The sequence below is a fragment of the Pinus tabuliformis genome, chromosome 7 (genome assembly GCF_031772625.1).
Source record: "Pinus tabuliformis cultivar Carrire ecotype Pingquan chromosome 7, CPIR1, whole genome shotgun sequence".
NCBI lineage: Eukaryota > Viridiplantae > Streptophyta > Pinopsida > Pinales > Pinaceae > Pinus > Pinus tabuliformis.
Genome location: NC_142293.1, coordinates 936,405,310 through 936,416,958, shown reverse-complemented (window position 1 = coordinate 936,416,958; position 11,649 = coordinate 936,405,310).

The window sequence follows — 11,649 nt, the reverse complement described above, 5'->3', positions numbered from 1 at the left end:
TTCATAGGCGTACCATTTTCAGCTTAAGAATCATTTCCAGTATTTTAACTTTTTGAAGGTGTATTTGCAGGTCCTTTACTTCTAGTTGTAACAGTAAGAGCCTCTTCCTCTTCTTTTTCAAAGGTAGGTAGAATGAAATCCCCAATCCCATTTTTCTCAATTACTTCTTCTTCTTTAGTTTCTTCTTCAAAAAATTGTGCTTCCTCTTCTTCTTCCTCTTCATCATCTTCATCGACAATTGATATGTGTGCAGGTGACTGAGTAGGGGGTGCAACTTGTTGATTCTTTCTGAAAGGCCTAAAATATTGTCTTGAAGAAGAACTTTCGACTACCTATTTCTTTAACTAAATCATTTTATTTGACAATGTCTTAAGAACCTTTTGTAATATGTCTATGTAGTATGGATCTTTGGTTCATCTTTACATGTCACTTTCTTCGTAGGCTTCCTTTCTTCAACAACAACTTTTTTTTCCAGTGCCAACATTCTCTTTTCAGTGACCAAGGCTTCTTTCATGTTATATACGAGTGTTTGTTTTTGCGACCTATTGAAAAACATTGCTATAGGGGAAGGAAGAACACTAATATACCAATAAAACCATACTTCTTCACCTAGCTTCAATGTATTTGGGATTCTATTTAGGAGTTTATTAAACCTGAAGTTAAAGTATTTAATTTTCTCATTAGGTCTGACTTTAAGGTTAGATAAATCATTAATTAAGGTGGCCGAAGTTTTGTCTTCTCCAAAACATTTAAGTAACTATTCTTCGAAGGTATCCCATTTATTTATTGAACCCACATGAAAAGAAAAATACGATGACTTGGATGATCCTTCAAATGTATAAGGGAAAATCTTGCAGATGACATCCTCCTCAGAGAAACCATTGAGATTAATGGCCAACATGAAATTATGAATATGTTCTTCAGCTGGAATACCATCATCTGGATTATACTTAAGAAAACATCTCTCTAGATGTTTTGGAAGAGGATGTAAAGGAGATGTTATATTTACAGCACCAGGGGAATTCCAAGGTTGATTTTTCATTTTGGTGATTATAAAGGGACCTGTGGTGGAAGAGCTAGCAGAAAATGAGGAATAAATAAGAGTATATAAGGGTGGAAGGATAATTGAGGAGGATGGGGGACTAGAAGATGCAATTGATGAAGTCAAAATAAGAGGAGGAATAGAAGAAGATTGTGAAGGTTGTAAAGTGATCGATGGAATGGTAGGAGTAAGAGGAGGTGAAGAAGGCGAGATATTTTCACTAGCAGCCAAATCAGAGCCAACAATGGGTTTTTTCTTACGATGAGATTATAAAGGAAACTCAAAAGGCTTAATTCCTAAATTTTCACTTTGATATCTTATTAAAACTTGAGAAGATTTCAAAGAATATGTAACACTTCCTTTATAAGTTTCTAGAATCTAGGACTTTTCTCCTAAGATTGAAAATCCTTCAATCTTATGTATAATAGTTTGGATTTCATGAGACTCAAGGGGATCATCAGGAAAGGGAGTGTTCACTTATGTTTCACTAGAGGATCTTCTCAAAGGGCTAGCAGATATACATGAACTTCATATCTAGGAGGTGGAGAGAATGAGATCTATAAGTTGAAGGTGAGGATTGGGGCAAAGATTGACTCTTTGAATGGCTACTAGATTTAATGTGGGATTTTATTTCCATTCACAATCAGATGTCCCTCCTTTTAGTTCAAAAAATGTTGATGTGAAAAAATGACCTCATCAACATCAAGGGAATCTACACAGTTAAAGCCACAAACGAGACTCTTATCCATTTTGGATGGTTGTTCCGACTAGTATTTTGGGTCCAGTTACCTGTAAAATGGATTATGGATGGAGATGGAAAAAGGGATGATAAAAAGAATATGATAATGATTGATTAATATTAAAACTAATATAAAACTAAAATAATCTAATCTACTTTACTTTACCTGGGTGTTTCAAAACATATGTGATACTAAGTGATAACATTATTTAATGAAAAAAATGACTCTTATAAACCAAAGTTTTATAATATTAATAAAAGTATTAATTTGATTAAATAGTTAATAAAATTAATATTAATCTCAACACATATTAAATACCACTTTTGTTGTTCATTGTATCAATAATAAATATACCTCACACATCAATAGTGATCATGCTAGAAACACTATACATAAATACGTGAACAATGTTTAATCAGTTGAAACAATTCCTTTAGTAATAAAAAGAAAACAAAACATATAGAAGTACTTGATTTGTAAACAATTTTGGAATGCTATAATTGGAATGGTTCTAGTATAATATAAAGTTAAACTTTAGTACATAAGTGCAACAAAAGTTCTCCTTTTCTCCAAAAATCAGAACCCTTTGCACAAGTTCAAGAGAGTGATTTATAACTTTCTTTACTAAAAGGGTGTAAAACTAATTCTCCTACAAATACTCAAATAAAAAATAACAACTATCATAAAAATATAAATAGTTACCACAATCTCAATCAGTTGAAGTTGAGCCAATAGTCTGTTTCCATTGTATTTGAATCTCTAGAAGCGATGATAACTCTGGAGGAAACCAAGGCTTGATGTGTACCTGACAACTGAAAATAGATGCCTACAGAGGTGGAAACATTTGAATAGATTCATTGGTAAGTTACTTAAGGAATAGCCAATGACTATGAGGATTAGTCAAGATTTTCCTATTAAAGTAAAAATTGACCTTCGTTAATTGATCAGTTCTTTTAACAAACTCAGTCCTTTCTTCAACCCAATCCTTTTGTAATTTCCCTACATCTAGAAGCGAGTCTTCTAGGCAACTGGATATCAAATTTGATTCAAGAAAAGATTCTATAATGGACTCTACTATAGCATTAGAAAAATGATGTGCACCACTGACCAAATTCTCTACCAAATGAATCCTAGCTTTCTAGCTTTTAAAAATAATAGAATTCTACATTTCATCAATTTTAGGGAAATACGATTTCTTTCCCTTAGTGTTTTTCTTCCATTTTAGAAGCCTGTTTAAATCTCATTTGGAATCATCATATTAGGTCTTCATATCAAATAATTCATCAATTAATGCACCTCCCAATTTTCACCATGCCTATATCAAACTTAGCTTATCACATAAAATATTTTGTTGTTTTTTGGAGCTAAAAATTAAGCTCGTAAGATTCTTGTTTGAATTTGACAAAATGAGGGATTCCAACCTATATCCATTCCACCCTCTACTATAAATATTTTAGTTGTTCATCCTTTAGCTTTATCTCTTCAGAATGTTGGATCTAGAGTGCATTGAACTGTCTTTACAATTTTTTCAATCTGATATCCTTTTGATTTAATTCTACCTCTAACTGTGCTTTCAATTGTTCTATTTCTTTTACAAAATATTGTTTCATGGTATCTATTTTCACATTCTTATCTTTTAGTAATTATTGTACCTTTATTTCTTTGTCAATAGTTGTACAGGAATAGGCACCTGTAAATTGTGTCAATTTACCAAGTTCATCAGCAGAAGCAACCAAGGATCCTTTCTAAAGAACTTTAAGAGAAGTAGCAAGATGAGCATTTCCTGAGATCAATGCTTGAGATTCTTCTAACTTTCTCTTCTTCCTGCCCCTTTTCACTATATATTTATGCATTGGGCTATAGAAAACATCCATAGGAGGAATCTCATCAATTTTGAAAAAGATTTCATAGGTAGGATTGGCAGGGATAATTTCCACATCGAAAAGAGTAACCATTGGTGTCTTCTCAAGTGTTGATTGATTTGGAAAAGTATTTTGCATATTGCTAGGTATATTCTGTGGGTTTTTCTATTGAGAAGAAGTATCATTCTCTTTGTTTACGATTTCCTCCTTTGGCATGTCAATGGTTTACTAAAATTCTTCCCAAACCTTTAGCAATTTTGGGCCTTCTGTATGAACTTGTCCTTAAAGATTTGTAAAATTTGTTGTCTCTATTTATTGTTGCCTGGTGGACACCACAATGTCTTCAAGAGATGTGCCTTTTTCTGCAGGGAGTTGCAATAAATTCATAGGCAAAATAGATAACCTTGAATCCCTAAACATCAAGAACTGCTCCTATTCTTTTACTGATAATTTTTCATCAATATTATTTAAGATTGTGCCATATAAGGAGGCCTCAACAAACAAATCATCAAATTTATGTTCCTCATGATGAAATCTTCTAATACCAGCAGTTATGGCAATTTGACGTGCAATTACATTAGGTTTGTAGGCTCTTGTAGGGACAGTAGTCAGTTTTAAGGCTTTTATGGATTTTACTTCTTTTTTTGTAATTGCTCAGGGCATAAATTCCAAAAGGGAGAGGAAATTGAGTCCATACCCTTTTATTAATGCCTTTTAGGATTTTAGTCATCCTGATGGAAACTGTTTGGTATGTCGCCTCCCTGCATAGTAATTTATCAGGAATATAGAGGGGTAGGACATGAGGCACACCTTGGCTTCCCCAAACTCTAATAGAAGTAAATAATACTTCACTGAACCAATTTCCGATTTTCTTGAGACCACTCATGGTTTTTGGAGTCATTCTTGGGGGCTTGACATCAAAAACAATTTCATGAATAGGAATAATGACACAGTGGAAAATTTCATAAACATGGTCAAAATAATTGGATTCCCAAAGGATAATGTGATAAATGTGAATTAGGTTAGGATCAGAAGGGGTCCATTTCCATCCCATGGCTAGGAGATCTAAAGAAAAGAAGAGTGAATCCATAATATAGACATACATATAAAATGAGGAATGATGTTTTCTTAAACTCTCTTGCTAGATTATCAGACAACGTATTGGCCTAATTAAAAATATAACCCTAAGATGCCCCATTAATTAATGAAACCCAAGTATTGAGAAATTTTGAAACATTGGAGTAAGCATATAATTTTCACAACATAGCGACAATTTGATTGAAAAGAGAAGCAAGTGAAGCTATAGTATAATTACCATCCTCCTCTTCTTTGTGTTTATTTGGGTCCTGCCTCTTTCCTCTTATTGAATCTGAAACTATTCCATGCTTCTTGACAAAGTCTTGCACATACTGTTTGTCGAAAGAGACTAAAGTTTAGGCAAATGGTGCATAACCTGAAGGTGTTTTGACCTAAATGAGCCAATCACTGTACCCTTATTGGTGTGAATCCTCCATTATGAAATATCAATATTTTTTACCACCCACTTGACCATATCAGTGTAAGGCATTAATATGGGCCTTGCTATAATTCTATGCAATATATATTTTGCTAAGCCTTTAGGAGTTATATCTAAGGTAGGTGTTTAATCCTCAACTGTCACAACCCTCACTGTAACCCAAGGCCCCTTGTCTTCAAAATACTTGTAAATATTCCCCTATGAAGAACTCCCTAAATCTCTTGTACATACTGTGTCTGAGGAAATAGTTTCATCCGAAAGTTTTTCATTTATAAATTCTCTATATGGGTCGAAGGGTTGTTGTAGAGGAGATTTATTCTTAGATTCCTTTGAGGGAGAAGTATCAGATCTTTCCTATGTGAAATTTGAAAAGAGTAGAGAAAATTAGCTCGTAGGAGGGTAAATGTGTAAAACAACAGTAACAATGAAATAAATTCAAAACTGACAGTTTGATCCCATTAAATTAACTAATTTTCACCATAAATGTGCCAACAAAGAACCATAATGAAAGCACTTGATTTATTGGACAATAAACATGCGGGAGTGAAGTTCCTGAAGGAAACTTCAAAATGCAAATTAATAAAACAGTTAAGCTTCTAGGCTTGTGGGTAGTAGAGGAGTGAGAGTGAGCGTAGTAGCCTGGAAGGGAAATCCCATATATAATTAGAATAAAACTCTAGTTACAAGAGGCATGGGGTGTATAGAGAAGAAAGAAGAGTACCCATAGGCCCATATGCCCAAAAGATATTGTGAATTAGAAAGTGGAAAATTTTACGGGCTTTCGAGTAGGTGGGCTATTGGAGTGGAGTGGGGCCACTACTCATGAGATAATGCAAAAATATTATATTGGCAGAGTGGGGGGCAAATCTTGTATGCGCACCAATCAAAACATATGATGAATTGGAGCCCAGATGCTCGAAAGCTTTTGTAGTTATATTGAAAGGGATTACGAGCTTTTGAGTACCAGGGATGATTTGTTTCTAAGGCATAATAAAACAACACTTTTTCAAAGGATTTGATAATATCGGTCAAGGTTACGGTGGTTCTCAAGAATGACATATTTTATTATTTTAATGATTTGTTAAAGAAAAATGATTTATTTAAGGGGAAATTATAAACTTAAGAAAAACAAAAGGGTCCCCATTATTTTTATGATCTAAAAAAATTAATGGGTGTTGTTGTTGCCACAACAGTTTCTAAATTCTTTAATTTTCTTTTCCTTTGCTTGTTGAAATTTTATATGTAGTATCATTATTAACCATTGGCATGTTTCTTCATTCCACTATTGGTAGCATTCCTTAATATGTTTTGAATTTTTTAAAAACTAATTTTCCACTTCTATGCTCCATTCCTGAAGCCAAATTTACACTCTAAATCCCATTGTTTCTCCCGTCTTCTGAAGTTTTCCTACATGATTTTGGCATGAAACTTCTCATTATTCATGGTTGTCATTTTTTCACAATATAAAATCATTTTTCTAAGAGCCTCCAACTCTATTGGTTGTAATCCTGATTATGCAAGGAGTATCTATTTTGGGGTTTTTTTTTCAATCTTAGGTTATTCAATATTAAGTGTTTTGTACCCATTCCAACTACCTCCACCTACTTTTTAATACATTTGGGCTCCAAAATTTGTAGCTACATAAGAGAATCGATGTAATGAGGCCTTGAAAGAGGGAATGCTAGATCTTCCAATCCCACATCTTTGTTGTCCTACATCTATTTTTTAGTAGAAAGAGATCTCTTCACCTCCTTTTGTATTTTCCTTGTGCACACATCCCAAATCAATTTTTTTGAAATTCAACCCCAAGTATTTATATTCTTGGGTTATTCCTAATGGCTCTATGCCTAAGTAAATTTTGGGTTGCATTTTTCTTAACCATACTACCTTATTTTTCTTTGTGTACATGCACATCCAAAACTCTATGTAAAATGTCTCTAAGCATATAATATGTGCTTACAATATACATCTTTCTCTAGCCATAAGTGTCACATCATCTACTTAAAACAATATCCTAATTAGAATCCATGTTATTCATGCCCCCATCTTTCTTGTTTGTCTAGTCTTCTAGGTTGCCAATGTAGAGGTTGAAAAGTGTGAGGGAGAGAGATCAACCTTGCTTTACCCCAATATCATTAGTGATGATTTTGAACAACCCTTTGTTGTTTTTTATTTTGACATTATAATAAATGTATTATTTCCCTCCAATTGTTTTGGACTGTAATATCTACCGACCCTTCCCTCAATTTATCTCTTGGAATGGTGTAAAATGCTTTCCCAAATTCAATGAGACATCACCATAAATATTTCCCTTTGTTATCAAATGTTATCTTTATTATATGTCCGAGTGTGATGTAATGGTTTATGGTGGAGCTTCAGATGAAAAATTCCTTGATTTTTATCTATTTTATTCTTATCCTTGAATAACTTTTATTTCCATAACTCTACCTATAAGTTTGGTGAACATCAACATGATCATGATTTTCTTGTATTTGCTGCAACTGTTCATGTACCCCCTTATAAATATCGGTAGGATCAAGGGTTACTGGATAGCTATTCGAAAATCCTTCTTTAACCAATTTGTTGAGGACCATTGTGATGTGGTCATTAAGGGATTCCTTACCCAACTTTAGGAATTCTACTTGTAACTCTCTAATGTCCATTTATTTCCCTGGTACCATCTTCTTTTACACTTTTTATACATCCTTTTAAGGAAAAGTTACTTGTCTATATTCTCAAGCTCTTAGTTGAAGCATTTCATCCAGTAATAGCCAATGATTTTGTAGAGCTAAATACCCGGCCAAAATTAGTGCCTTCCTTGAGAACAATAATTCAAATTAGTAATATTGTGAATGAAGTGAGTGGTTTGCAATGGAAGACACTTAATGTGATTTTAGCTCTTCAAACAATCATTAAACCTTTCCAGTACTTCTTGAATCCAAAACTGGCAATAGAATTTGTCCTTAAATAATTGGAGATGATCACAAAGGAGGCCCTTGTTCATTCATATGGAATTTTTCATCATTGTGTAGAACATGTAGTGGCATTCAAAGGCATGGTTGCAGTAGAGAGTGTGCATGTACTACTAACTCTCCACAAGTTCTTTCACTTGGATGAAAGGTCACACCTGCCATTTACTTTGAATCCTTCCTTGGATTCATCAAATTAAGAATTTATTGTCCTTTTGGACTATTACTTTGGACACTCCAGTGGAAGAAGCATAATGTGTTGGGGAACTAGCCCAACGAGGCCCATTTGAGCTATAATACATACAACAATGGATTTTATTCCAAAAAGTTCTGGAAACCCACCAAAGGAATTTACGTGATTATGAGTTTTGTTCTCTCATAGTAGAGGGGCTATGAAAGGAGATTCTGACAATTACAAATAGTGGGGGAGATGAGTTCAACCCAATTGCTTTATCACATTAATGGAAAAGATTTACAATATTTATATGTAGATTTAATGTCATAATAGTGTGTTGTACAATTTGAATTTCAATACCTCAACTGGAGGCATTGGACTAATTAGAAGGCATTGTTTTTCAGTTAGTTGTGAGTTGGATGAGTTTGAACAACTTGTTCATAGAATGCCTATTGTTAATGGGGATTTTTCCAGCCTGAATATTGCCTACATGGAAAATATAATTGATTTTGAAATACTTCATGGCATACTGAAGTGTACCTAAAACATCTCCATACATTTAGGGAAGGATGTTCTTGCCATATTCTATGAATTTTTAGTGAGGCCATCAAGTGTTAGTTTTAGTAAATTGTGTGTTGCTTCCATAAGATTCTGGATACAAGATATGACTATTATGTTTTGAAGAAAAGTAATTCACATGTTGGATTAGATTATGTCCATTAAAATGAACATGAATATCACAACAATCAAAGAAAGTTTGCTATCGCTATATTATTATCTCTACAAGATTTTTGTGATAAATTTGGTGGTTGGGATAGAGTTATGGATGTTAATGAAATGTACTTAAGCAATATAATTCCATGAATATAATACAAAAGGAAAACTCTATAATGTTAATACAATATTATTGGTTCAATCAACTACTCAGGTTTCATAAATCCAATTCGAGGCCGCATGCAACTTAATCCTATTGCTTGGTCATTTGGTTAAAAATTGAGGGGTAGGTGAACAAAAAACTTGCAAATGTCTAAATAATCTAGTTTCAATTGATTCCAAGGGTATAAGTCTTGAAAAATGCAGTAAGAAATTCTCAATTTGATTTTCCTTGATTAATTGAGAAAATTTAAATTTCCACATTAGCAGACAACTTGGATGTAGTTAACTTGTGTGACATGGCTTGTGTCACCTAGTTTACTAAGTAAATTCGAGTTGGAGGAGTTAGAGTTTATTCAAGCATGTGTGATTGCTAATTTGTAGCAATTAAGGTCAATCATCTCAATTTGTTTTCAGTTAAACTACTTCCAACTATTGGAGGAACTAGTGGAAGGTCATTTGTGTTGTGGACTTCAGTAAAACTCAATGATCATCCAGTTAACTAATCATCAGCCAAAAATAGCTAATTCATGTAGAGGATTCAAGTTCCCTAGCTGTGGTGGAGATTCCAAGGCAGTGTAACATCAATTATAGACTAGTTTTGAGTGTATAGGTGTTGCATGCATTCAGATGATCAACCTTGGGAATTGTGCAATCCATTTTGGAGAAATTACTAAATAATAGGGGCCTAATTTATCAAGGAATTACACAAGAAATATGGGCTCAAGAAGAGTTAGAAATTCACTAAGTTTGGGTCAGAGCTTCTCAGTGAGTAGAGAGATAGGTTATTCACTTGCAGGTTGTGCTCAATTGAGAAAAAGCAATTGTAATACATCTCTATTCATTAGATTAACACAAGAAAACATTGGGGTTTTTAGTAGATTTCTTTCCCCTATAAAAAATACTATGTGCATTTGTTATTTCTCATTACATGTTTTTGATTTATGTTCTAAATTATTAATTGAATTTCGCAGAGTAGTAGAGTAGGTTTGTCTCTTGTGATTTTGATTAAAACTTCATGAACAGTTGCATATCCACATCATAATTTCTACATGGTGTCCTTATGAAATGTGGTAGGAACTGAAAAATCTATTCCAAAACAGTAGTGACCACATGAAGTTACCTCTCAAGGATAAACTTTGAAATATCAAGATGTAGAAGAATGACACTATCTCGCAGTATCCGAGAAGGTTCACACAAGTTCGTGATTGTTATAGACATTTTTGGGCACTGCAACCCCAAGCATAAAATGTCCATAAACCAAGGGCTCCTAAGTCCCTAAAAGTGTTTTTCCAAGCCCTAAAGGAACAAGGTCAACTGATTACAGCTTCTCCCAGAAGTTCTCCATGAAAAACTGCCCAGAACTGGTCAAAACAGGATCATTTCACTTGCTCCATAGGCAAAGTGCGTTGCATCTCACCTAAGTACACTCTGTGGGTGCGTTGCATTTAAAAAATCCCTTATATGGGGTGCGATGGGCGAGAAGTGACAAATGGCAGTGTCAATCCGCGAGGTGGAGAGGCATGGAATCTTCTAGAAACTTCTCCTGTGACACTCGCCTCTCTGAATTCGACCAAGGATGAGTAAGAGATCATAAATCTCCAAGTGGAAGCAAGAACTATCAGAGGGAAGACACTAATCAAGTCACAAGCTGACTCATATCCCTTACAGATATCTATATATGGATCCCTCATCCCAAAGATTCAGAGGCTGGAATTTTGCATCTTGTAAGGAATTGCTGTTGGTTTCTTGAGGCAACATCATAGTGTTGGGTGATCTAAGCTTTGTATGAGGTGAAGAAGGGCTTACTTGCTGAGAGGATGATGCTGGGTCAGAACAACTGGTTGTAACTGTCTTGGCTCTTTCTTGATTATCAATAAAAGCTATTCAAGTTTTCCTCCATACTCTTGTGTCGTTTATGTTTTATGAATTTGTATGGTCAATTTACATCTGATCCTAGATTGTTTATGATAATAGATCCATGTTCTTGTATAGTGTTATGCTACTTTGATTCTACAGGTACTCTGTGAAGTTGGGTGTACAAGGAAGCAAGTAGAAAAGGACTATCAGAAGAGAGAGGAATCGAACTAGGAGCCAAGCGCAAGACAGAGGTTGGTCTCCTTTATTCTTCTCTCATCTATCTTTCATAAAGGAAAAACGAAAGTAGCTTTACTTTGTTTGTTTCTAAGGTAGCTACCACACCTTAGTGGGATTAGCAGTTCTGCATAGACACTTTTTCCTGTAACAAAATGGCGACCCTGCTGGGGAGCGACTAGGTTGTTTGTTTATCTACCTTGTTGTTTACTTTATAAACTTACAGACGGAGCCTGAAGTCGAGCCAGGTAGCTTTCGAACTGCATTTGCTATGCAAATGCAAAGTAGATAAATGCCGCTTCAGTCAATCTCCGGGTTTTGTTTATGAATTAAACAACTGATTTACAAACTCTCTAATTTCCCTTGTGGTGGCTCTAG